Source organism: Pan troglodytes, chromosome 3, assembly GCF_028858775.2.
Source record: "Pan troglodytes isolate AG18354 chromosome 3, NHGRI_mPanTro3-v2.0_pri, whole genome shotgun sequence".
NCBI lineage: Eukaryota > Metazoa > Chordata > Mammalia > Primates > Hominidae > Pan > Pan troglodytes.
Genome location: NC_072401.2, coordinates 5051927 through 5078240, shown reverse-complemented (window position 1 = coordinate 5078240; position 26314 = coordinate 5051927). Strand labels below are relative to the sequence as shown.

At 46.6% G+C, this 26314-nt stretch overlaps 1 long non-coding RNA gene across 2 annotated transcripts in view; it reads right to left on the bottom strand.

Moving 5' to 3' along the window:
• Positions 1–15294: 15294 nt before the first annotated feature.
• LOC100613777 (uncharacterized) overlaps positions 15295–26314 on the bottom strand; it is a 195842-nt gene continuing 184822 nt past the window's right edge. For both annotated transcript variants that reach the window (XR_001716708.4, XR_001716707.4), the window contains one exon: positions 15295–16902. This is a non-coding gene — a long non-coding RNA (uncharacterized LOC100613777). The remainder of the gene's footprint in view (positions 16903–26314) is intronic.

Genomic DNA, 26314 nt, shown 5'->3' with positions numbered 1-26314 from the left:
TATGGTCACTGCTACCTCCCTGCCCTTCTCCTGAGCATGTGAGACCGGAGCTGCCGGCTCGAATCGTGTCATGTCCCATGCTAGTTCTATGACTTTGGGAAAACCACTTAACCTCTCTGGATCTCAGTTTTCTTATCTGTGGAATAGGAAGAGGCAATGACACCTCCCTCTCCCAGTTCAAATGAGATGAGGTGTGGAAAACAGTCTGACACACCTCTGGGTGTCAGGAGCCCTTGCTGGGAATCCCAGGTGCTGACTTGAATTCTGCAGGCTAGCCCCCTTATCACTCGGAGGGCGAGTGGCCAGTGACGAGGATGTTAAGGATGAGGGTGCACCATTTAGAGCAGAGGTTAGCAAACGCCAACCTGAGGGCCAAATCCTGCCTACTTATTTTTGTAAATAAAGTTTTATTGGCACAGAACCACACCCACTAGTTTACACATTGTCTATGGCTGTTCTCACCCGACAACAGCAGAGTTGGTAGTTATGAGAGACACCAGAAGCCAAATGGCCCAAGAAGCCTAAAATATCTAGTGTCTGTCCCTTTACAGAAACGTTTCACAAATCCTGATCTAGGGAGCATATAGCAGTAACACCACTGCCCTCACACCCAAAGAGGCTGAACACAGGCAGGGGGAAGAGAGAGGAAGTTGTCTAGGGAACATTTTATCCCAATTGTTAATGAGCTTGCTTAACCTCTTGGGCTCCTACTCCCTGATCCTAGAGACCAGTTTGGGTCTTGCATGTTTTGATGTGGCATTCCTGTTTCAGGAGGAATTATGAATGTGCCCTGATTAGTCTATCTTGGGGAGTTTTAAAGAAGGGAGGTGGGTTGGGGGTAAACTATTCTGTTATCAACGGCCACTTTATAAGTCTGTGGCTTCCACTGCAGGGAGTGGCTGCTGTATGGAATTGATACACTTGGAGATTTATAAGGTCAAGTTTTATGAGCCTACAGATTCTCATGGTGTATTACCACATCCTTATTACAAGCTCATGCTGCTGTCCAGTTAAACCAACGGAGCTAATATATTACTCCTTGCCTGCCTGGGCCACAGACTTGAAGGAAACAGTGCAAATAAAATATGGCCTTTGGGAATCAGTCGTGTCCTGGTTTTTTCCGCCCAAGCGACTTTGGTTGTTTTTCTCCTCTCCCTAACCCGCATACTGAATGAGAGGCTGCTGCTCAGTTGGTGCACACAGAACAAGCCCTTGGGAGTGGCCTGAGACCCCCAGAGTTAACTGGGGGCAGGGGGAGCAGGCCTGGCTGGGACATTTCTCCAATAGGAGGGGAGACCTACAGGGAGCCCTCTGCAGAGCGTGGCCCAGAAGGAACGCCTGGCTGCGCTGCTGTCGTGCTAACAGGACCATAAATTCGGGATGCTTGTCTGTCTTTGGGCCAGGGCTGTTTTAATGGAGAGGGGGAAGTCACCCTGAACCAGGATGTGCTGAGCTGGTCGGGATGTCTGTGGGTGTCTGTCCCCTCTCTCCAGGCCTTTCAAGCCTTGCAGTGGGGAGGGCCCAGCCAGGAATGGGTTCTGAGCCAGCTCAGGGAAGCAGAGGCAAGGGTGCACCATGACCATTCCAGGTGGGGCTGCAGGGACCTCGTGGCCATGGCAGGGGAGTGGGAGGGGCTTCAGGTCCCACCCCAGTCACCAGAGCTATGGTAGTGGTGATTTCTGAGCCTTGTCTGGTATGGATGACACTGAGGTGAACACTGAGATGAGTCTTTGCACAAGTCTGCTTGTCTACCCATCTTTCGAGGAAATGAACTGATCTGCACACACCCCCACACACACCTGGTTCTGGAGCCAGAGCGAATGTTGAAAATGACCGGCTCAGACGATGCCCGAGAGTCTTTAGTCCCCACAGCATAAGGCCCTGTCAGCTCCCGGCAATCTCCCCTGGCTGCATCCCACCCCACCCCAGGCTCTGTCATCACCCATGTCCCCCAGCAAACTCCTGGGTTCTCTTGCTGGCAGGCGCCGGCTGCCTTCCTGTCTACACTGCCCAGACTTGTTTTGTGAGTCCAGGCAGCTCGCCCCTCCCTGGGCTCCATGTCTGCAGCCCTGTAATAAAGGCACGTTTCTAGCGGTAATTCGACTGTCCATACAACGAGTCTCAAACAATTTTGACTTGGGAATTTCACTTCTAGAAACCTATCATATGGAAAGAACCAGATATTTGAATAAAGATCAGGAACAAAAGCTTCCACCATGGCGTTAATTATATTAGAGGATTGGAAATAACAGAAATGTCCAATCATGGGGGACTAGTTAAATAAACTAAGGGTCATCTAGTCAATGGACCACTAAGCAGCCATTCAATATTTATCTTTGTAAAGAATTTGTGGTGACATGAGAAAGGCATGCCACCATGCCAAAGGGGCACCCCCACCCCCGGCCCTGTAGCAGGAACAGCGGCAAGGTTGGCAAGGAGGGAGTCAACCCTCCCCTGGCTGTCTCCATGATGCCCTGGGGCCGGGGGTCACCCTTGCACTCAGGGTTCAGCAGAGCTGCAGGAGTCCTAGGGGAAGAGGGAATTTCTTACAGGAATTAGCCTGCACGCAGATGAGGGCCGCCCGGAAGGGGAGGTCTGGAGGAGCAGCCTGAGGACCTGAGAGAGACATCACTCAGCGCCTTGCCACACAGGTCTGGCACTAGCAGGGCTGGACAGGCCAAGGCTTGCAGGAAAATCCAAGAAGCGGCATGCGTCTGGAGAAGGGCACCTGAGGGGCAGAGGCCTGGAGAACCTGGCTCCTCTGGGAGCTGCCACCTTCCAAGCTGCCCGCAACTAAGCTCCTAGTGGCAGGCTTGGGCTGATGTTTGCCAGCAGGACTGTCACTTGGGAAGATGAGCTAGATGCAGAGAGCAGGACAGTGAGGACATGCGGAAGCCCACCACACACCTCTGAGTCTGGCACCAAGTGTGGCCAACATGATCATCCGGGATCAATGGCCTCAGCTTCCCTTCTATCTCCCACATCCCGCTCGGAGCTTCCTTCCTGGGCAACTCTACAGGACAATATAGGGGAGGGAGTTCTGGGAAATGCAGTTCCCATCCCGCAGAAGGGAGCCAAATTCACAACACACACTCCTGCACAGCCTTCATTCCACAGCTGAGAAAACTGACACACAGAGATGTTGTGTGACTTACTCAAGGTTACACAGCACATGAGTGCAGCCTCTGCGGGCACTTAGGACTGAACACCCCCTTGGGCTAGCTTTGTTTATTGTTCATCTTTGGCTCTTCCGCTCCATGCAGGATGACATAACAAGGTGGGGAAGGCTGGAGAAGTGGGGATGTTGGACTGGGGGCAGGGAGCTAGCAGCTGTGCCACACTGTGCTCAGCACCTTACATTACGTGTGAACTGAAATGCTCGGCAGGAGCTGGGTGCCTCCGTCTCCTGTCTTGTGAAAGCTCTCAGCAGCCCTCTTGGCAGGGGCTATGATTATCCCCATTTATGGGTGGAGCAACTGAGGTGCTATTCCTTGCCCAAAGTAACAGCGCTAGTAGGGGGCAAAGCTGAGATTCAAACCCAAGCCGACAGGCTCCAGAGCGTGCTGGAGCCTTCTCATTTAGTCCCCACAGCAATGGAGTGTGCTAAGATTTACTATCCTGTCTGCCTTGACCCCCACCGTATCTGTGGCAGTAATAAACTAAGTGTTCAATCTTAAAGACACAAAGTCGGTTGGCCTGGTGGCTCTCCAAGCAGCCCTTTCAAAAGGTGATGTGGAGAGTTAGATAGCCGGTGTGTGTCCGGTCACCTCCAGGCATTCAGGTTAATGGGCCACCTGGTCCAAAAAAGAGCACAGTAGGTGGGTCACACCTGACCAGGAGGGGTGTGGCTTGGGAAGGGGCGTGGCTTCCTTCCACTCCTAATCCATTGGCCAGAACCAGTAATGTGACTCCACGGGACAAGGTCGGGGAGCACGGGGGTCCGCCGCAGGGGAGAGGAGGACTGGAAAGTGTGGGCTTCGAGTACATTTGTCCTCTCTTAACTGCCTTTCCCTTTCTGTGGTTTCAGTTTTGAAAATATTAAACGAAAAATTCCAGAAACAAATAATTCAATTCATAAGTTTTAAATTGCTCGTTTGATGAAATTTGCAGCCTTCAGGTATCCATGCTGTCTACACTATGCTGTTAGTCACTTAGTAGCTGCCTCAGTTATCAGATCTACAGCCGCTTTATTCACAATGGCTCCAAAGCACGGAGTGGTGATGCTGGCCATTTAGATGTGCAAAAGAGCACATAAAGTGTTTCCTCCAAGCAAAAAGGTGAAGTTCCGGACTTTATAAGGAAAGAGAAAAAAATATGTGCTGAGGTTGCCAAGATATTTTAAAGAATGAATCTTCTATCTGTGAAATTAGGAAGAAAAAAAAGAAATTTGTGTATAGTATACGTAGGGTTCTGTACTACCCGCAGTTTCAGGCATCCACTGGGGTCATCTGATATATCCCCCCGAGATAAGCAGGGAGAGACTCCTGTACTGTGCTCACCAAGGAGAGGAAGTGACTCCACAGCCTGCCTTTTTGGACTCTGAATATTCAGCAAACATTTCACCCCAAACTTAGAACGAACTCACCTCTTCCCCCAAGAAACAAAACCCCAAACTCCCAGACCTCACTGCTTCTGCCTGCCTGGTGTCAGGGGGTTCATGGGAATTTCCCACCTAGAAGGCTCCAGAGACCCAGAGACCCCCCTAATTTGCCCCTTCCTCCCCAGCAGGGCCAAGGTAGGCTTGGCTGCCCACCTCCGCCTTTGACTCAAACATTTGCCCAACCTTGAAAAAAAATGGTCTGGAAGCCATGCTTAAGCCACAGTGACCCCCATGACAGGGTAGACTCTGCATCTGTGTGATTGATGATGCAGAGACAGCCTCTTCCTTTGCCTCTTTCTGCTTCTCTGCTCCATGCGTTCCTCTTGCTTCAGTTGGCTTCATGCAATGTGCAGGACAGGCCTGAATCCCCAGCCCTGTGGAGCTCAGCTGGAGAGGCTTGCTTTCTGAGGACTTATAGGAAAAATTTCTTCATAGGTCTCTGTACCAGGAGCAGTTGAGCTTCCTTTGAGCAAATGTTTTCAAACGTTTGAGCAAATGTTTTTGTCTTAGAGTCTCTGTGAATCTTGTATCTGATCATTTTCACCTTCTGCTTTGGCCACAAGGAACCACAGAGACCGACCTTTCAGCATGGCTGTGGCAAATACACACTACCTATGGTATGCTTCCCTCCGAAGACCGAACTTAGCTTTGGCTCACTCTTATTTTCTTACTTCTGTTTTCCTATTGTACTAAATGCCCTTGATTTTGTTTCCATTCTTATGGTATTAAATACACATTAACATGATGTTTCAAATTTATTTTTAAGAGTTGAGGTCTTGCTCCATCACCCAGGCTGGAATGAGATGGTGCAATCACAGTTTACTGAAGCCTTGAGTTCCTAGGCTCAAGCAATCCTCCTGCCTCAGCCTCCCAAGTAGCTGGGACTACAGGTGGATGCCACCATGCCTGGCTAATCTTATGTTTTTATTTTTTTAGAGATGGGGTCTTACTATGTTGCCAGGCTGGTCTTGAACTCTTAGCCTCAGGCAATCCTGCTGCCTCAGCCTCCCAAAGTGCTGGGATTAGAGGCATGAGCCATGATGCCTGGCCTCAAATCCTTTTTGATGTGAGGTAGAAGTTTAGAAATAATAGAATGTAAATAAGTCAATTAAACCTTCCTGTTCCAACATTCTGCTTCCCACCCCCCATCCATCCCATTCATAAAAATTGCTCCAACAAATTTGCTAAAGTGACATATTAGGTTTTTACACAGTCAATATTAAGCCAGGCATTCAGGGAGACAGAGAGTGCAAAGAGCCACATTGGATGGCCATGGCCATCCAGAGCCCTTGTGGTCATCTCATGGATTTCTCCACTTTTCACCTTAGCCTTAAGAGCTCTGGAAGAATTCCAGCCACGATCTAGTTTTCCTCCTGCCATTCCATTATGTTACAGCTGTATTAAGAGAAGAAGATCACATCTACTACCAAAAATGGCTCCATCCCAGTATTTCCCATGGTTTCTGCCAACATTGCACTTCCCTGGCTCTGGCAGTGGCAAGAACTGGAGGGATCATGGTGTGGTGCTCAGCCAGGGCTCCTAATCACATAGCTGTCTTCACAGGAGAGAGGAACCAGGGCTCAGAAAAGTGCACGTTAGCCTCATTGACTTGGTGGCACCTGGGACGTGCCCAGTGGCTTCATTGTGACGGTCTTGGAGACGTTACAGATTAGAGTAGGCTATCAGCTACGCTTCCCACCTCCCAGGTAGAAGATACAAGAACTGGGCTAATTCCTGCTTGTGGCATGAACTTTGTGACCCAAAGTGCGTTACCCCTGGTAAGCTGGGTTGGAGAACAATAGCTTTGCCTCAAGGGTCTAATGGAGCTCACTCCTCTTGCACTTGGGTCTTATCCAGCAAGTATGGGCTATGAAGCTGGAGAAAACTTCCTCTTCTACAGGCTGGGAAGGTTCTATGGGAGGCCCCCTTTCTGGAGCCAAGAAGTGCAGAATGAATTCACTCTGGCCAAGGACAGGCATTCTCAGAGAACAGAAGACACAGAGAGAGGCAGCACAGCCTGCTTTTTGCATGGTGTAAAAACCCCAGCCCCTAGTCCAATCTTGCCTATAAGGGGTGGTGAGAAGAGAAAAAGTCTCTTCTAACTGTTATGGGCTGACTTGTGTCCAATCCAAAATTCATATGTCGTAGTCCTAACCCCCAGTACCTCAGAATATTGCCATATTTGGAGATAGAGCCTTTGAAGAGGTGATTAAGCGAAAATAAGGTCATTAGGTGGGCCCTAATCCAATATGACTGAAGTCCTAATAAGAAGAGAAGACTGATACACAAACACACATAGAGGGATTACCATGTGAAGACACAGGGAAAAGACACTGTCTACAAGCCACCTAGGGAGGTCACAGAAGAAACCTAAGCTGCTGACACCTTGATCTTGGATTTCTAGCCTCCAGAATTATGAGAAAATTAATTTCTGTTGTTTAAGCCACCCAGTTTGTGATATTTTGTTTTGGAAACCCCTGCAAACTATTATACCCACTATCCCCAAACTAATATACCTAATATACCCAACAGGGATTGGTTGAACTTCCTTATTCCAGTGAGTCAAGGTAAGAACTTGGGGAAGTTAGTATGGTTATACGGCTGCATTGATGACCCTGATGATCTACCTCTTCCCACATCCTTTGCCACATGACTTTGAAGTTCCTCTCACTGAAGAAACTGAGCCCGTCTCCCTACCCCTAGGTCTGAGTTCATCTTAGTGCCTTGCTTTGGCCAAAGAGATGGGAGTGAATTTGACATAAGCACAAACTTGAAAGAGTGCTGATGTGTTTCCCATCTGCTCTTGTTCTCAGCCTTGGCTGCAAAAGCATACCTGGACTGGCCTGCTGGATGGGGAGACACGTGGAGCAGCCCATCTCCCCAGCTGCCCCAGCAAGGACTCTTCTAGGTTAGCCAGCCTACCACCAGTCATCAAAAATGAAAGTGACTCCAGCCAAGACCAGAAGAACTGCCCAGCTGAGCCCAGCCTAAAACAACAGCCACTCATGAGAGAAAGAAATGCTTTCTTCTTTTAAGCCACTGAGGGTTGTGTTATTATGCAGCTTTATTGTGGTAATAAATAACAGAGCCCCCTTACCACAGCATGTCTGAGCTGGGAAGGATCCTCATAAAATCTCAGCCAGTGATTTTAAATTGTTCTTTAAGAATTTCTCAGATGTTTGTTTCATATTTCAATGTTTTAATAGAATTGTCAACCCTTCTAAAAATGGAATAAAAAATAACATACAATCCAATGGATGGAGACAGATTTTAACACACTGGGGGCCACCACAAATCTGTTATAACTTGGATTGCCAGGTTAACTAGGTTTCATTCAGACTTAAGAAAAAGAAACACCTCAAAAACCCCCTCCTTTCATCTGTATTTAATTAATGCATTACCTGAGACAGTGAGACAAGATGTTTGAAGGATGTCACCATTTGCATATATTTATTTTTGTGAATGAGCATTTGTACTTGCAATACAGTGAATCCAAACAAACTTCAGAAATCAGAAATAAATTAGCTTTGGAGGCTAAGAGAGACCGTCTCAGACATAACTCCTTATTTTAAACGTTTGTGTTTGTAACCACTCCATTTTCCTCATTGTACAGTTTTACAAGTAAATGTTATTGTAGACTAATAAAATGCCATTCATATAGCTTTTATTTTACCAGAACCCTATATAAGAATCTATTTGAAATTTTTTAAAGGGTTCTACATCTAAACAGAAAAAAGAAAAGTTGAAAGCAAGAGCAGGGAGGCAGACATTGGGTAGAAATGACCAGCTCTCCTAGCCCCATTCTGAGAGGTCACTGTCCAGGAGCCACCTGGGGGAGTGTGGCCATGGTGTGGACACTGCAGCAGATCCCAAAGGCTCAGCAGTCAGGGGCTGCACCCAATTTCACTCCTCATGGCTGGTTCTCTACACAGGGAGATCTGAGGGGCCGCAGCCAGCGTGACCACAACTTTGGGGGCACAGTTATATTTGGGAAGAAAATCCCCTTCCTGTTTCCCAGGAGTCATAATCATAAGACTGAAGTTGGAATAAAAATCGGAAATAAGAAACAGGAAAAATTAGAGACCTAGAATTCCAGTACTATTAGGGAACTCTGGACATTCATTCATTCATCAGCCAATATTTACAGCTGGCTCACTCTGTGCCAGTCACAGGGAATTCAAACCTGGCTTGGTCCCAGTGAAGCCTGCATTCTAGCAGAGCAGAAGGGAGTGAGGGGCAGTAGACAGTACAAGGGCAATGGAGTCACCAAGGCAAGGTTTGAAACTCAGCCTCCTTCCCTTAGATGTGTGACCAGGAGTGAGTTGCTCCATCTACCTGAGCCCTGATTTTCTTATGGATAATAGGAATAAAATCACATCTTGCCTAATCCTTCAGAGATACTCAAAAAGTAGCACTTTCCTTCCTCTTTCCCTTCTACTTTTTTTTTAAGCTCCCAAATACCTGGCAAATTGCTAAGTTCTGCATTCGCGTTCACCTCAGCCCACCTCCACCCCATCTCTGATTATCCCTGTCTTTATTCATAAAGTAATAAACACGGCTCCTAGGGCTGTGGTAACAAAACACCACTAACCGGGTGGCTTTAAACAATCAAAACTTATTCTCTGGCAATTGTAGAGGCCAGCAACTGGCCTCAAGGTGTCAGCAGGGCCATGCTCTGTCTGAAGGTTCCAGGGGAGGATCCTTACTTGCCACTTCCAGCTCCTGGGGTTTCCTAGCATTCCTTAGCTTGTGGCAGCATCCCACCAATCTCTGCCTCTGTCTTCCTACAGATTCTTCTAGGCAGAGTAGTCATCGGATTTAGGGTCTACTCTAATCCAGTATGACTTTGTCTTAACTAATTAAATCTGCAAAGACCCTACTTCCAAATAAGATCCCATTCTGAGGCTCCAGGTGAACATGAATTCTGGGGGGACACTGTTCAACCCAGTACAATGGCCAGCTTGCATCCAACAGAGGTGGCATGTCATGGCTGTGGTGAGCTCACAACAAGTTTTAACTCCACAAACTGCAGAGCACTTAGAACAGAGCCTGGACCATGGCAAGCATCCATGATCTTAGCGTTATTACCGATCTTCACTGCTAACCTATACGGCGGGGGTTACGATCATCCCCATTCTGCAGAGGAAGAAATTGAGGCACAGAGAGGTAAAGTTACTTTCCCAAAGCCACACAGCCCATAAGTGGTAGAGGCAGGACTCAGTCTCATCCAGTCTGGTGCCAAGTGCCCTAAACACTACTCCCCAGTGTCCCATAGGGCTGCTGAGGGCCAAGGTGGGAATCCTCTCAACACCACTTCCTTGAGCCATTGTAATTCGTTGGCATCATCAACTGAAACCCCTCTCCCATTTCAGAGATGAGAAAAGTGAGGTCCAGAAAAGCCAAGTGATTTGCCCATGACTGCAGCGCTGCGACTTGGCCACCTTGCATCTGGTGCCCAGAACGCTGTGTAGCCTCCACTCCATTCTCCCACCAGTGCTCCTCATTCTTCCAGCACAAGCTGGGCAACTTCTGTTCCATTGACATTCCAGACCTGGGTCCCAGCACTGTGGCTCTGTGGCTGTGGCTGCTGAAATCTGTTTTGGATTTAGTGCTGCAAATTATGCCAAGTACCCCAACCCAGAGCCATTTAAAATTCCTCTGTGCCTTGAGGACGGAGCTTGGGAAAAATGTCTGCTTTGCCATTTTCACGCTGTAGTCATTCAAGACCCTGATGTACCACAAAAGGTAAGTGTCCCAGGGGAAGGCTGGCAGGGCGTGCAAGGGGCCTGGATGATGCAAAGAAGTGCCCAGCTCCTTCCTTCTCACTTTGCTCCTTCATTTCCTAAAGGCCTCTGGGTGAGTTTAGTCCATGACATGAACTCTGGACTTGGCTCTGACATAGCCCAACTACAGCCGAGAAGGAAAGCTCCTCACTTCTCACATAAAATGTTTTACACAGCCTTGCAGTTTAGGTCCTCAATGGCAAACTCATGCTCCAATGCTCCAAAGATATGTTGTGAGGTATCCAGGAGGCTTTGGCCACCCCATGGGCTCCATGGCTATGGGGGGCACAGATTCAAGAAGCCCCAAATCTTCTCTGAGGTCAGGAATCCTGGGGACATGATGTGCAGATATACAGAGAACTTCCATAGACTAAGCCAGGGACTTACACACTTAAGGGCCCACAGGGGTTAGGCAGGAAACACAAATGAGCCAAGTGCAGTGGGTGTAAGGCAATAGGGAGTGGTGGGGCTGGGGAAACTGAGGTGCCCAGGCCTGTCTCTATGGCAACCACGTCTCCGTTCTGGCCTGCCTCCATGGCAACTACTTCTCAGCTCTGGCTGAGTGTTGCCAGGTAGGAATACAGGCCCATGATGCCCAGAGCTTCTAATCTGTCAATAGAAGTTGAACATCTAGACCTTTTGGGGAAATTGTTCCATTTTTGAATGCCAGTTGCTAATTCAAATTCTTTGAAAAAACACTATGAAGTTTGAGAAAACATATGTCTGGGCTGGGCTACTTTATAGCCCTTGGGCCACCACTCGGAGGCCAGTCGAGGCAGCACTGATTTCTGCTTCTCATTGCCCTCAGTCTTTTAGGAATGGAGTGATGCTCTGTGAATTCCCAAATCCACACTGCACCAGATTCTCCTTGTCCTGGATACGCTTGGGTATCTTCTCTTCTTGTCCATGTTCATGCCCTTGCTGACTTGACCCTATCTGATGGCTTTAAATATCAGCAGATGCTCCCCAAACTTGAATCTCAAGGCCTGTTCTCTCCCCTGAGGCCCAGGCTCAATTCTCCAACTTCCTGCTTAACACCTTTATCTGGATGTCTACTCACTCTCTCAAACTGAACATGCCCTTGACCCAACCACTGAAGCTCCCTGTACCCACAAACCTGTCATTTCTAGTGTCTTCCCCTCCCAGTAAATGCCAATTCTATCCTAGAATATCCAGCTGCACCCAACCTAGCTCAGCCAACCTCCACCCTGAAGATGCATGATTGGTATTTTAAGTCACTGAGCTTTGGGGGTGACTTGTTACTTAATAGCTGGCTGATGTACTTCTTGTTGGATAGCATCTTTCTTTCCACCATAACCAGTTTCCTCGCCATAATACTCAACTCTTGAGGGGACATATTGTTTAACACCAGGCAAAAGCAAGGGCGCACTTTGACATCACTGTGGACAAGCACACGACAGCACAGATGGCTCACACCGGGCAGAATATGGAAGGCCTCCTTTAGTGCCAACATCAGCTGAAACACACACTCCTTTGGTTGACATGTGTATATATGATTCTGAGAGTCTGCAGATTTTATTTGGGATGTAATTGGAGACTTTTCTTACTCATCATTTTATTTAGGGAAAATGTTATGTTGAGTTATTTAGACATAAATATAACTTTTAAATGTAAACACTCATCCCTCAAAATGAAGTACTATGAGATATAGATAGTCTATAAAATTTGGATATTAAAAACCAAGGAGATTCCTCCTGGGAGCACATTAACCAAAGTGGTATTCTTGGGGAGGGGAGCCTCTATTTCCTCAATTCTAAGGCACCATCAATTATCAGAAGCATCATGAATTTAGTAACAGCTTTCTTTGAAAGAAAAGAAGCAAAACATTTTGCATACATTCAGTCCTGGGCATCTCCGTTTCACAAGAGTTACACAGGATCAATAGGATTTCTAGACTTGAGGACGCACACGTGAGTGTAGAGAGACACACATGTACAGTGACACAGCAGCTGTTCCACTTGAAATTCCCAGCTGATACTGGATGGCAGAGTCTGGTTGGACCAAATATGTCCTGCCAACGCACCTTGGGATCACTTTAATTGAAGTGACAGGGCATGGCGTTGCCACACCACTTTGATCTGTGTTGAACTCTGGATGGAAACACATCTAAGTTTCCTGCTGAATGCTTCCCTGAACTACAGATTTGGGGCTGGATTCAGGCCCCAGGCACGATTTCTCAGGGGTCCTGCCATGAAGGAATGCAGCTGTCTGTGTGATGAGCCTGCAGAGGCCTCTAGGAGGCCCTCCCAACCCCCAAATATCTCCCTCCCTGCCTGACACCCTGCTTGAAATTCTAGTATGAAGTTCTTGAATTATTTTTTTAATCCAGAAGAAACCTTAGAAGAGATTTTCGCCAGTCAGGGTTTAACCAGGAAAGTAGAAGCCACTTTCAGACTTGACAAGGTAGGAAATGTGTGCAGATGTACAGAGATTGCGACAGCAGGAGACACTGGCACCCCTACGTTGCAGAGGCAAAGGGAGATGGTGCTAGTGGAGCCAGGACTAGTGGGCTGTGCTGTATCCCAGGATGGCAGCTGAGCCATGCAGGAGGTGTGGTTGCTTCTGGAGACGCAGTGAGGCAAAGAAGAAGGGGAGAGATCCTGCACCACTCCTCCTCCCTGAATCTTCCCTTGAGTGTCCTTCCAGAACCTTCCATTAGTTGAACCTTCCATTAAGCTGACATGGAACCTGGCAGTTGCAGCCTGCAGGAGTCAGCCTCTGTAGATACCGAGCAAATCAGGGGAAGTGTGAGATCTGGATCTGAGGACCAATAGGTCTCTAGGATTCTCAGCAACTAATGTAATCTGTGTGTGTCCCATGCAAGGCCACTGAGGCCCAGAAATGCTGAAGGGCTGTCTCTCATTTAGGATCATTAACTTGTGACCACTGAGAGGTCCAGAGGGGAAAGGGATGCCTTTCCATTCATCTTTGCATCTCAGGCTCCTAAACCAGGGCTGAGGACATAGTAGGTGCACAAGAAATATTTGTAGGGGCAAAAAAGTGCGTAAAAGGATGAATGAGTGAATGAATAGAATAAATGTAAGATGAAGTCACATCTCTCTCTGGGCTTCAGTTATCCTATCAGGGAAAATATTAGCAATCATTGACATTTACTGTGCTTACCATTGCTTCAATTTTGTCTTTATATCTTTACTGAGGTATAATTGACATATAATAAACTGCACATATTTTAAGTGTACAATTGTATACAATTGACATATTTCTATACCTGTGAACTATCACAATCAAGAGAGTAAACAAATCCATGATCCCCAACTTTCCGTATGCCTATCTGTACTCTTTTCTTCCTGTCCTCCCTACCCCCTACTCAGGGAAATATTGATTTGCTTTTTGTCACTGTAGATTAATATGCATTTTCCAGAATTTTGCATCAATGAAATCATACATGTGTACTCTTTAGTCTGGTTTATTTCATTCAGCATAAGTGTCTTAGTCTGTTTTCTGTTGCTTATAACAGAATACCTGAAACTGGGTAATTTATAAAGAAGAGGAATTTATTTCTTACAGTTATAGTGGCTGAGAAGTCCAAAGTCCAGGAGCTCATCTGGTGAGGGCCTTCTTGCTGGCAGGGACTCTCTGCAGAGTCCCAAGGCAGTACAGGGCACTTCATGACAAGGGGGCTGAGTGTGCTGGCCCAGGTCTCTCTTCCTCTTCTTATGAAGCCACTGGTCCCAGTCCCATGATAACCCATTAATCTATTAATGCATTAATCCATTAATTCATAAATGGACTAATCCCATTGGGTCCATGAATGAACCCAATCACTTCCTAAAGACCCTACCTCTCAATGCTGCTGCAGTGGGGATTAAGCTTCGACATGAGTTTTGGAGGGGACAAATATTCAAACCTTAGCAATAATGCTTTTGAGTGTTATGCATGTTGTTGTATGCATCAGTTGTTCATTCTTTTTAGTTGTTAAGTATTCCATTGTATAGACGTACCACAATTTGTTTATGCATTCTCCCATTGGTGGATATTTAGGTTGTTTCTAGTTTCTCACTATTATTTAAAAAGCTGCTATGGACATTCCTGTACAAGCGTTTGTGTGCACAGATGCCATTGTTCCTCTTGGGGATACGCAGGAATAGAATGAGTAGGTGATATGGTAGGTGTACATTTAACTTTTTAAACAACTGTTTTCCATAGTTGTTGTACCCTTTCACATTCCTACCACCAGTGTTTGAGAACCCACCAGTTGCTTTGCATCCTCATCCATACTTGGGATGGTCTGTCTTTTTAATTTTAGCCATTCCAGTTGGCATGCAGTGGTATTGTATTGTAGTTTTAATTTGCATTTCTTTAATGATTAATAGCGGGGAGCATCTTTTAATACACATATTTTCCTTGGTGTAGTGTCTGTTCAAATATTTTCCCCAATGTTTATTTTCTCATTTTAAAGAGTTTTTAAACATATTCTGAAAACAAAACCTTTACTAATATGTGATTACAAATAATTTCTCTTAATCTCTGCCTTTTCAATCTCTTAACAGTGTCTTTTGAAGAACAGGAGTTGTTAATTTTAATAAAGTACAATTCATCAATTTGTTCTTTATGCACTGTGCTTTTGGTGTTGTATCTAAGAAATCTTTGCATAAAGCAAAGCCACAAAGATTTTCCATGATGTTTTCTTCTAGATGTTTTAGCATTTTCAGTTTCACATTTATGTCTATAATCCATTTTGCATTTTCTGTATGATACAAGGTATAGATTAAGGCTCATATTTTTGCATCTAGAGGTCCAGTTTTTCCAGCATCATTTGATGAAACTGAATTATCTTTACACGTTTGTTGAAAATCGTTGAACATATGTGGGTAGTAGGGGTAGGTGTCTCAATTTGGGCTGCTGTAACAAAATACCGTAGGCTGGGTGGCTTAAACAACAGACATTTATTTTTCACGTTTCTGGAAGTTGGTCACGGGACACCCACAGACTAATCAACAGTGGCCAGAGGGGAGGAATCACCTGGGAACATGGCTGCCTCTGGAAACCACATAATGGGAAGATGGGAACATTCTAGAAGCAGATAGGCGCTGCACCAAGAAGTTGTGTGGGCAGGGATCCGGCACATAAAACTAAAGGTGGTCACCATGGGTGTACATCTACTATATATCTTAAAAATTAATTTAAAGCCCAGTGTGGTGGCTCACACCTGTAATCCCAGCACTTTGGAAGGCCCAGCTGGACAAACTGCTTGAGCCCAGGAGTTTGAGACCAGCCTGGGCAACATGACAAAACCCTCTCTCTACTTTAAAAAAAAAAAAAGCCAGTGTGGTGGCGCAGGCCTGTAGTCCCAGCTACTCAGGAGGCTGAAGCCTGCAGATTGCTTGAGCCCAGGGAGTCGAGGCTGCAGAGAGCTGCATGGCGTCACAGCACTTCAGCCTGGGTGAGGGAGTGAGACTCTGTCTCAAATAATTTTAATTAATTTAAAATAATAGCACCCAATCATTTACTTAATATTTAGTATTGTGCCATCTATGGTGCTAAATGTCTGATGACAACTCTATGGAGTATGATTTTCCTTATTTTCTGGATGAAGACATTAAAGCTGAGGTCAGGCAACTTGCTCAAGATTGCCCCCAGAGTCAGCACACGCCCAGTCAATGCGCACAGTCACACTGCAAAGTGAGCATGGGTGGCCTTACTTTTCAGATGAAGAAATCAAGGTTCTGAGGGATTAAACAATATGTCCAAACCCATAGCTACGAGCTGGTAGAGCCAGGGTCCCAACTCCCATTCTGTCTGACCAAGTCTAGTCTCTGTCCACAATTCTGATCTATTTTCCTGCTCTTTTGATTTTAACAGTGGAGAGACTGAGGCCTGGAGAGGCGTCAGGACTTGTGAAGATTCCTTTCCCAACAGACAAAGCCATGGCCTAAAAGCAAACAGCGCCCCCAGGAGCTGAGCTCAGGGCCCCTTTTTGTAAAAACAGAACAACAACAAAAAATGTACAGAAATGTAAAGTGTTTTCCATTCTTCTGCAGTCTCTCTGGACTTGCTGTGGTGTATTTTAATTTGTTATTTAATGACACTGTAAGTTTTTTAAATTAAAATTTCATATTATTAGCATGAATTTCATGGTTCAACTTCATAGCGTGTGATGCCAGTTTTAATGCACATATAAGAGTAATTAACTTGTAGGTGAAATCGCAGAAATCACACATTCGTGTGGCGTATTGTGCATGTCCTTCTTTCCAAAACTGGAAACACTGCACAAAGCCAATTCAGCTGTTTTTAGTTTACGTCTTGAGATGCACACATTCTGCCACCACTTTCTACCTTCAGCTTATGGAGGACTAAGGAAGTACTGAGTGGAAAAAAAGCCTGTGATTTCCCTATCCTTCTTTTTCTTTCTTTGTCATCACTGTCAGCATAGGTGGTTGTCTTATACCAAGGAAGTAGCAGGAAAAGGCAAGGACAGAATGGGTCATTCCCATCGCTTAGAATGTCGTTGTCTTCTTTCTGCACTTGAAGCATGTCCTGGTTGGAACAGAAAGTGTAGCTTATTCTTACTGCCCCCCACCCCACGACCTCCATAGCCACACATGTAACCTGCTTTCCTTGGACTTGATTTGAGTCCTGCTGAATTCCTATGCATCCCGCACCTCTGGGGCCTCACAGATGCTTTGTGCAAAAAGGGTCACAGGAACACTGGGCACACACATAGCATGGAGCTCCTCTGCCCATGTGCATGCTCCACTGTCCCATCAGACTTCGCTTACAAAACACATGTCAAAGGTAAAATCAGGAGCTCATGTCACCCAGGCTTGGTGACAGGCAGGGCTGCTTGGGGTTCCAACCTTCCTCACTCCACCACCAAAGTCTCCATTGCCTCAACCTCTCCAAACTCTGGTCAGGAGGATGAAGCCTCCAGACCTTTGCCCAGTCCATTTTGTCTGCCTAGAATACTTGCCCCTTCCACCTGCCAATGCTCGGTTCCAGCATCACCTCTTCCTGGAAGCCTTCCCTGACCTCAAGCTGGGTGGTCCCCTCCCTCCTTGGTGCCTTTTCCTCCATTCTCTGCCTTCTACCAGAGAGGTGGCTCTGTGCAATGATGAGAGCTGAAACTCTCCAATTTTGGAATCTGAAAAGGGGTTCGAATCTCAGCCTCCCACTCACACTTTAGGAGATTTTAGCCAATGACAGCCTCCTGGAACTCAACTTTCTTGTCCCTAAAATGAGACCAGTACTGGTACTGTAAAGCCTAGCAGTGTAAAATGAAATGGGAACACAACTGTGGGACTGTTATCTGCTGCAGAACATACTGAATGCACTGATTCCATTGTTCATCTGCACCTTGCCCCTAGTTCGAGTTCGTCAGAGGAGAAGGGCATTTGTCCTTGTAGTTCCCGGGCTGGGCATGGGCACTCTCCAACCCTGGGAATGACATCTCAAGCAGGAACAGGAGACTTCCCCACACACTCTGGACTTTCCCACCCTCCTGAAGTCAGTCCGCCTGCAGGATTCAAAGGATTCAAAGCAGATTCCAACTTCCTTCTTCATTTTCCACCAACCCCAGACAGAATTCCCTTCCTACCCATCCCTTGAGTGTCTGTCCCAGGCTGATTTGCTGTTTACGCTCTCATTTCTCTGTTTATGTTCACCCTCCCTTCCTGGGCCTGCAGCCTGCCTAACCCTCCCTCAGCAGCTCCAGCCCCCACTTGCCCAGGCCCCTCAGGGCATGCGCCAGTTTACTTTCACAAACCTTAAGAAAAGAAAAAACAAAAGGCAGCCACTAATGCCAAAACTTTCCACGAAGTCCAGACACCGCATCATAATCATCTGGGGAACCACTACGTAATCACGGGGCCCTGCCAAGTTTCTGGTTTAAAGGGGGAAAAATACTTTGTAAATAGACAATATATCAGGCTATTAGAAATTTTCAGTGTAGGTTGCAAATTATTTGCAGCCCTGAAAGGAGGCAGACAACCCTGGGCTGGCGTCCCTCCTCTGCCCTTCCTGGTTTAGGCAAGCAAAGGGGCTACTGGGAGCCTCTCTTTTCTCATCTGTGAAATGGGTGCAATTGGTGGGGTCCTACACAGACCAAATGATCTAAGATAAGTGAAGGGTGGAACCCAGCACCCAACACCAGGAAAGCACTGAGCACATCTTTATTTTCTCCCCTACGGAGCAAAATTGCAAAAAGCAAAGGAAAAAAAAAATGAGCAAGAGTTTACAAGCCGCCACTGGGGTGCCAGAAAAACCTAGAGGACAATTATTTCAAGCAGGAGCATAGATGCTACTGGAAGGTCCATGGGGTTAGGTGAAGCCAGCTTCTGAGAATCTAAGCATCTCTAAGGGGAAAAAATAAATTAAATAAATGGTTTCTCAAATACACAGCCATCTGGAGATTTGATAAAAGCATCGGGTTTCTCAAGGCAATCCACGAGTGCTCCCTGGGCGCCACCGTTTATGGCTTAAATATGACTTGCATGTGGAACCAGCATTACAAATGGGAAACAGCAGCTCCTGAGCTTGTTCCCTAATGGGGGCCTTTCATCACCCAGTTACCCTTAAGCGTCTCCCTTCCTATTGTAATTGGCCCTAAATGAAAAGCATTAGTCCCGTCAATAAAAACTAATGGTTCTACTTACTAAAGAAGAAGGGGGTGGAGAGAAGAAGAGAAGTCTCTTTAAAAGGCAGGAAGGGCCTGGCGTCGCTTCCCTTCGAGAACTTGGGGGGTTTGATATTGGGGTGCAGAGGGCCATGCTGGGGAAAGTGTCCCCAGCAGGAGCCAGCAGGCAAGGTCTCTACTCTGGCTCTTGCTGTGTGATGCTAGACAGGTAGCTCTCCCTCTCTGGGCTTCCCTTGATCTTTGTCAAAGTTGATATAATGAGGCCACTCTGGCCTGCTCACAGTAGGGCTGATTTCAAAAATCAAAAGAGAAGCTGGACAAGAAAGGGTTTTGAGAACTGTCAAGGGCTTGAGCTCTGGGTCAAGTCATGGCAATTTTATCCTTCCTGGCAATGGGAAAAGTCCCCCAGGCAAAGTCTTCGCTGGGATCCAAAGGGAAGTCTATTCAGGCTCCTGTGCCTCAAAAAATGTGGCCTGTGGCTGGTCGGCCCACAAAGAGGAGCTGTTTGAAATTAAACTGAGAAGGCATTCTCCACCGGCATGGCAGGGGAGTGGTGGGGATAGTTATTTATTTGTTTGCTTAAGACTTTTCAAAAATGGTCTAATCCTCTCTTGGCTAGTGGCCATCCCCGGCCGTAGGCCCCCAGTGCACGTCAGTGGGAAAGGTATGTCCTCCAGTAAGCACAATTACAAGAGCCTAGAGATGGGATGCTCAGGAGCCACCAGCACTTTAAACAACCCTCACTTCAGACTTGTCACACTGAGCTTCAGTTTTGCACCTTGTCCTTGAGGACAAGTAGAGTGCAAGCCTGCTAGAAGGAACAGCCCTTGGGCAGAGAGGTAGGAAACTGAGCTGTGAACAATTGCTATGGCCAGAACCTTTGCCAGGTGCTGAGCAGCTAACCATGCCTGAAGTCCTGCCAGCAACACTGCAGGTGTGGCCTGCTATCTGCATTTCATAGGTGAGGGAATTGAAGCCCATCCCAGTAAAGAGAATTGGGTAAAGCCACACAGCAACAAAGGAGGTGGTAGGTTCAGACTAGGTACAGAGCAGGTGCTCTGCCCTTCAGAGTAGCTTCCCCAGGACAGCAGGTAATGGCAAGAACCTCAATAAGGCTGTGGTTCAGATGCTATGGGGGTCACACCTTTATCCCCTCACCCTTACCTTGCAAAGCATGCTGCCCCATTTCCCAACGGCTGCCCCTGTATTTTCCTGCCTGATAGCTTTCTCTGACCACCACAGGCAAAGCTAGAAGTGTCAGGAATCCATACCTCCCAGTAAATAGCCCTTAGTCGCTAATGTGGGGTAGTTGGGGTATAAATACCACAGCTCCCTCTCCCTTGGGTGAAATAAGTCTGGGTTGCCTGACTACACTTGTTCTCAGAGCTCCCTGCAGGCATGAGCCACACCTGCTTTCTAACACATTCTTGGTTGCCTGGCTCCCCTTCCCTATCTCACTTCCCACCTCCTCTCAAGTCTGTCCCAGGTTCTGCTTCTGGGAGAATCCAAACTCAGATGTGTGGAATGGGCCCAGGGGAACTAACCTGACAGCTGGGTCATTCCAGGCCAGGTCGATGTGAGCCCAGACCAAGGTTAAGACACAGTTATATTCATTCATTATTCATTCATTCAACAAACATTTATTGTATGCCTTGATGGGCCAGGCACTCTGCTAGGCACAAGGTTTCCAGTGAGAACAAAACAGAGATTGTGTCTGACCTCATGAAAATCACAGAGAGATGGCAAAATTCCATCAATAACCAATAAACAAATGAGAAATTGTGAAAGAACAGCACAAGCGCCTTGCAGAAATAAGAGGAGGGAACTATGCTAGAGAATATTGGAGGAGGGGACATTTCTTCCCTAAAGAATGGGAAGGATCCAGGCTTGCGAGAGCAAGAGCATTCTCTGGGGAGGGCATAGCCCCTGCAGAGACTCTGAAAGTGGAGAAAAGATTCACAAGTGAGGAAGCCTCTTGTATTCAGAATAATGCTGAAGTGGGCTTTTAGGACTTGATGGACATTGAATAGTACTCTTTGGATGACAAATAATCGAAAACCTGATTCAACCTGGCTGAAGCATAAAAGAGAAAATATAGACTTTAGGGGTAGATGTAGTTCCGGACACAACCACAGATGTCAAACAGTATTGGCAAGCTGCTTTTGCTTCTGTCTTCTTGACTCACTCTCTCATGTTAACTCTGTTCTTAGACCAATTCTCCCCTCAGAGCTACAGAATAGCTACCTAAATTCTGGCAAAAGGCTGGAGATTCACTCTTATTGGATCAGCTCAGGATCTACCTAAGTGGCTCAAACCACACCAATTACTATGCTAGGGCAAAGTGATGCCCGGTCTTAGATCTGGGTCATGTGATCCCCCTCAGGGCTAGCGAATGATGGATTCTACTGGAAATCAATGCCTTCATCCAAAGAAGGGGAAACGATTGCTGAAAAGGGGGGAAAAGTCTTCTAGAACCACCATGCCCCCATGGGAATGGCTGAAATTAAAGACTGACAACATCAAGTGTTGACAAGAATATGAAACAACAGGAATTCTTGTGTGCTGCTGATAGAAGTCTAAAATGGTACAACTACTGTATCACAAAGCACAATAAAGTGAGGTATGCCTGTACTGTACGTAGGAAAGATGCTTGGCATTTTCTACTAAAGCTAACCATACACATACAATATGACCCAGCAACCCAACTCCTGGGTATATATACCCAGCAGAAATGAGTGTTTATGTCCCCCCAAGAGTCATACTATATTAGCCTCTTCTCACATTGCTATAAAGAAATATCTGAAACTGGGTAATTTACAAATAAAAGAGATTTAATTGGCTCATAGTTCTGCAGTCTGTACAGGCAACATGGCAGCATCTGCTTCTGGGAAGACCTCAGGAAACTTACAATCATGGTGGAAGGTGAAGGGGAAGCGAGCACTTTACTTTACCAGAGCAGGAGAAAAGTGGGGGATTAGGTGGGGGGAGGTGCCACACATTTTTACAACCAGATCCCAATGAGAACTTACTCACTAAACAGTACCAAGTGGGGGATGATGCTAAACCATTCATGAGAACTCTACCCCCATGATCTAATCACCTTCCACCAGGCCCCATCTCCAACACTGGGCATTACAATTGAACATGAGATTTGGGTGGGGACATAGATCCAAACCACACCACATGCCTAAGAATGTTCACAGCACTTTCATGTATAAAGCCAAAAAGTAGAAATGGCCCAAATTTCCCTCACCAGTAGAATGGATAAGTCCTTCACATGAGATATAAAGAGTACTATGCAGCAGTGAGGGAGAGGAGGGTACAGCTGCCTACAATAACGTGAGTGAAACTCACAGATGTAATAGTGAAGGGAGACAGATACAAAGGAGTATTTACCATGTAATCCAATTTACATGAAGGCTTAAGAGCAGGCAGAACTAATATATGGTGAGAAAAGTTGGAGTAGTAGCCACCTCTTCAGAGGTGCTGATGAGAAGGGGAAGCCTAACAGAATCTACAAGGGTTCTATATCTTTATTGGTGGTGGTCACCTGGTGGCCACACATGTAAAACCTGTAAACCAAAAATAAAATTCTAAGGCCTCCCATCAACCATCTGAATGGACCCCTCCTCTTGGCCAAGGCCATTCCAGAGTCAACCTGAAAAACGAGTTCAGGACATGATGGAAGAGAGGATCGGACATGCCTCATCTACCCTCCAGAATTATCATCAACACAGACCTTAAGTCTGACAAGAAACATTTACAAACTTTTCTCTCTGAAGCCTGCTACTTGGAGGCTTCAGCTGCATGATAAAGCCTTGGCCTTCACAACCCCTTAGTATAACCCACACATTCCTTTCTATTGATAGTAACTCTTTCAACCAATTGCCAGGTAGAAACATTTTAAATCTACCTATGACCAGGAGGTGCCCCCCATCCCAGTTGAAATTGTACCCTCCTTCCAGATCAAACCAATGTAAATCTTACATGTATTGATTGATGTATTATGTCTCCCTAAAATGTATAAAAGCAAGCCGTACCTGGACCATCATGGACACATGTTGTCAGGACCTCCTGAGGCTGTTAACCTTGGCAAAATAAACTTTCTAAGTTGGTTGAGACCTGTCTCAGGTAATTTTGGGCCACAAGCTTCATTGAGCTAGCTAAACACTTAAGACTTTCTTACTTATATGCACGTTATACCTCAATTTAAAAGTTTTTTAAATATTATTTTTAATGTTCCCAAGAGTATCATATGCAGTTCGGTTTATTATCTTTCTCTGGCTTTATTTTATTATCCTTTCTTTATTTTCCCTTCGTCCTGATTTCTTAATCTATTTATTTTTATCCTATCATATTGCGTCTCTGTAAACCATCTCAAACTCATTTGCAATTAGAGAAGTTAAGAATTTAAGGGAAAAAAAGCTTGAATAGGAGTCTGCTTTTTTAACTTAATGAAAATGATTCTCTTTTTATTGTCTTAGCTTCGTTGCTTTTAGTCCTAAATCAAGATTTTTCTCTGTCTGCCAATTTGCAAATGGGCCAATTTCTACCAATTGTCCTTAACATATACAAATCAGTCTCATAAATAAAAAAAAAAGTTTTACAGCCGACACAGCTTTGGTTTTCCATCTTCAGACCCCTACCCCATGGTGTTCTTCTGGCAGTAAAACAAGAAAGCTATCGTCCTCTTCGACGCAGCATAAATTGTCATCTTTCCCTGGTTAAGCTTCAGATGCTTACTGCCAAAAGCAGGCCTCTGATTCATTCCACTGAGATTCCAGAGTAATCTGCCTCGAGGCTGCAACCGAAGATACCTTCAGCAGACCCCATTACAAATTAACGTTTAATCTTGGCCCAGAGAATGCTGGAGCTGAAACAGCCCACGGGGGTGGCTGAGCCCACCCCTGTGAAGTCCAGGAAGGAGCCCCATCCCCACCCTGAGCCCCATGGACCCACCACAGTCCAGGGATGGATGCAATTTCCAGGTGCCTGGGCACGGGGCTCTGCTGCTGATGCCACGTGATTGCGCACAGCCTCTGTGAGCCTTGGTGTCCTTCCCACTCTGCTCCCATAGCAGGAGATGCAGGGTGCAGGGCTGATGGACTCAACGATCTTTGCATCTTGATCCCTCGGGATTGCAAGAGCCTGATTATAGGGACTGTGTTGTACTCTGAATATCCAGTGCAGTGCAGGGCACACAGCAGGGACTCAGCCAATGCTTGTCAAGTGACAAAATAAGGACGACACGAGACACCACTGAGCAGTCGGATGTAGGCTCCGAGGGAGGGGAAAGACTCAAATATGGCAGCAGGTTCATGGCTTGAGTAACTGATGAGACGGTGGTGCCATTCTCCAAGGTAAGCCCCTAAGAGAAGGCAGGAGCATGAAGATGGGAGTCAGATTTCATGATTTGCCTGCACGTCCCCAAAAGCCAGCAGCAGCAGAGGGAGGTTCTGGTCTCTGTAACATGCTCAGAGCAGTCCCTAACTCAATTGCTAACTCAGTTGCTCCTCATGGGCATAATAGGCCCCACTGTTTCCAAGGGCAGGGTCCTAGCCTTACCGACAGGGAAAATCATCTTTTCTCGAGATGGAAATAGACCATGGGGTCATCAAAGCCAAGCCGCACACATCTCTGAAAGATGGATCACAGAAAGAGGGGCTGCCAGCCTGCCGCTGGTTCTGGGGGTGGGGTGGGGATTGAGGTGGGAGCTCAGGTTCCAGTAGGGCACGTTAGCCAATGTTGAGCTCAGATGATTCATGAGCGGAAAAGAGCACCAGCGCCCACCCAGGTTGGGGCTGCTGCACATCTCCCAACTGCCGAGCTCAGGATACCCATGGATGACTCCCTTGCTGCACCATTAATCCATTCCCAGAAAAAGGGGTAAAGTTTCACACTGAGAGGCTTGGAGAGGGAACTGGATGGGGCTTAGACAGGGCAATGAGACAGGGGTGGGGCGGGGGTCCCCTTGCAGAAGGCTCAAGCCCTGAGCAACGCAAGGGAAAACCCAAGTGGAACCCGGTCTTGAGTGTCACCCCTAACGGGACGTAATCCTCTGTGACCCCAAGGGATTGCCCTGACCCAGGTAAGAGCTCTACACAAGCCTGTGTACACTGGGGGATGCTTCCCAGGCAGGGGGATCAGGGAAGGGTGGACTCTACCCTGCTGCTTCCCAGATTGTCACAGAGGAAAGGGCCTGGCACTGAGGGTGGGGAGTGGACAGGAGCTACAGAGTGACTGGCAGCAGCCAGGAGCCATGCTGGATATGGACACTTAGAGAAAGGGCTGCGTGAAATCCAGCACTCTCCACACTGCCCCTGTGCCACAATGGGCAGTGCCCACTGTGCTTATTGAAGCTCTTCATCCTCATGGTGACCCTACGAGGAATATTCTGTTATTACCATTGCATCCTCATTTTGCTGATGAGGAGCCAGGAAGTAAAAATCAACTGCCCAAAGCCTCAATGCTAGAAAATAGAAGTGTCAGGCTTTGAATCCAGGGAGGTGGACTCCAGAGACCCTGCGCCTAACCTCAGCACCCCCACTTCTGTGGCAAGCCATGACATCCCACCCTATTTGCAAAGCTGCCCCGGGTGATTGGGGGCAGGAGCCTCAGCCACCCCCGCCCCTACCCATGCCAGCTCAGAGCCACAGGGGGAAAAGGAGCTCAGTTCTGGCCAGTGCCCTTCGGTGCTGATTCTGAACCCTTTATTGAGGAATTCGTACAGCCTCTTGCCATGTATTTTGTGATCTACTCAGCCAGTCCCCAGAAGGGCAAAACTTCCCTTATGATATCCTAAGATCTATATATTGTTACTATGAATAATAATAATACTTCATATGAGTTCAGCTCTTGACAATTTATGGACTTTTCACCTCCCCAAATGCAATTGGCTTTCACAGCAACCAGGCACAGACATTACAGTCCCTTTCAGAGATGAGGAAACTGAGGCTGAGAGAAATTCACTGACTTGTCCAGTCTTGTACAGAGTACATCAGACTTTTAATCAAGAACATCTCACCTCAAATCCTAGGCAAGTATTACCTCATGCCTGCAAGACTTTCTTATTTGGAGATAAAATTATTTAAATTTGAAAAAATTATGGGAAGGAAGCAGCTTGGTAATTTTAATATAAGGAACCTTTCCCAAACTGTAAGTTATTTCCTTTCCAAAACAGGCTCATAAGTGGTTTTGCTATTTTTATGTGATTCTCTGTGATGAAATCTGTTATAGGGTACACTTGCAGGTTCTACAGCACAGGAGGGGGAGGTGGGAAAAGCCCATTACCTGTCACTAAGCCCAGTCCTCAGAGAG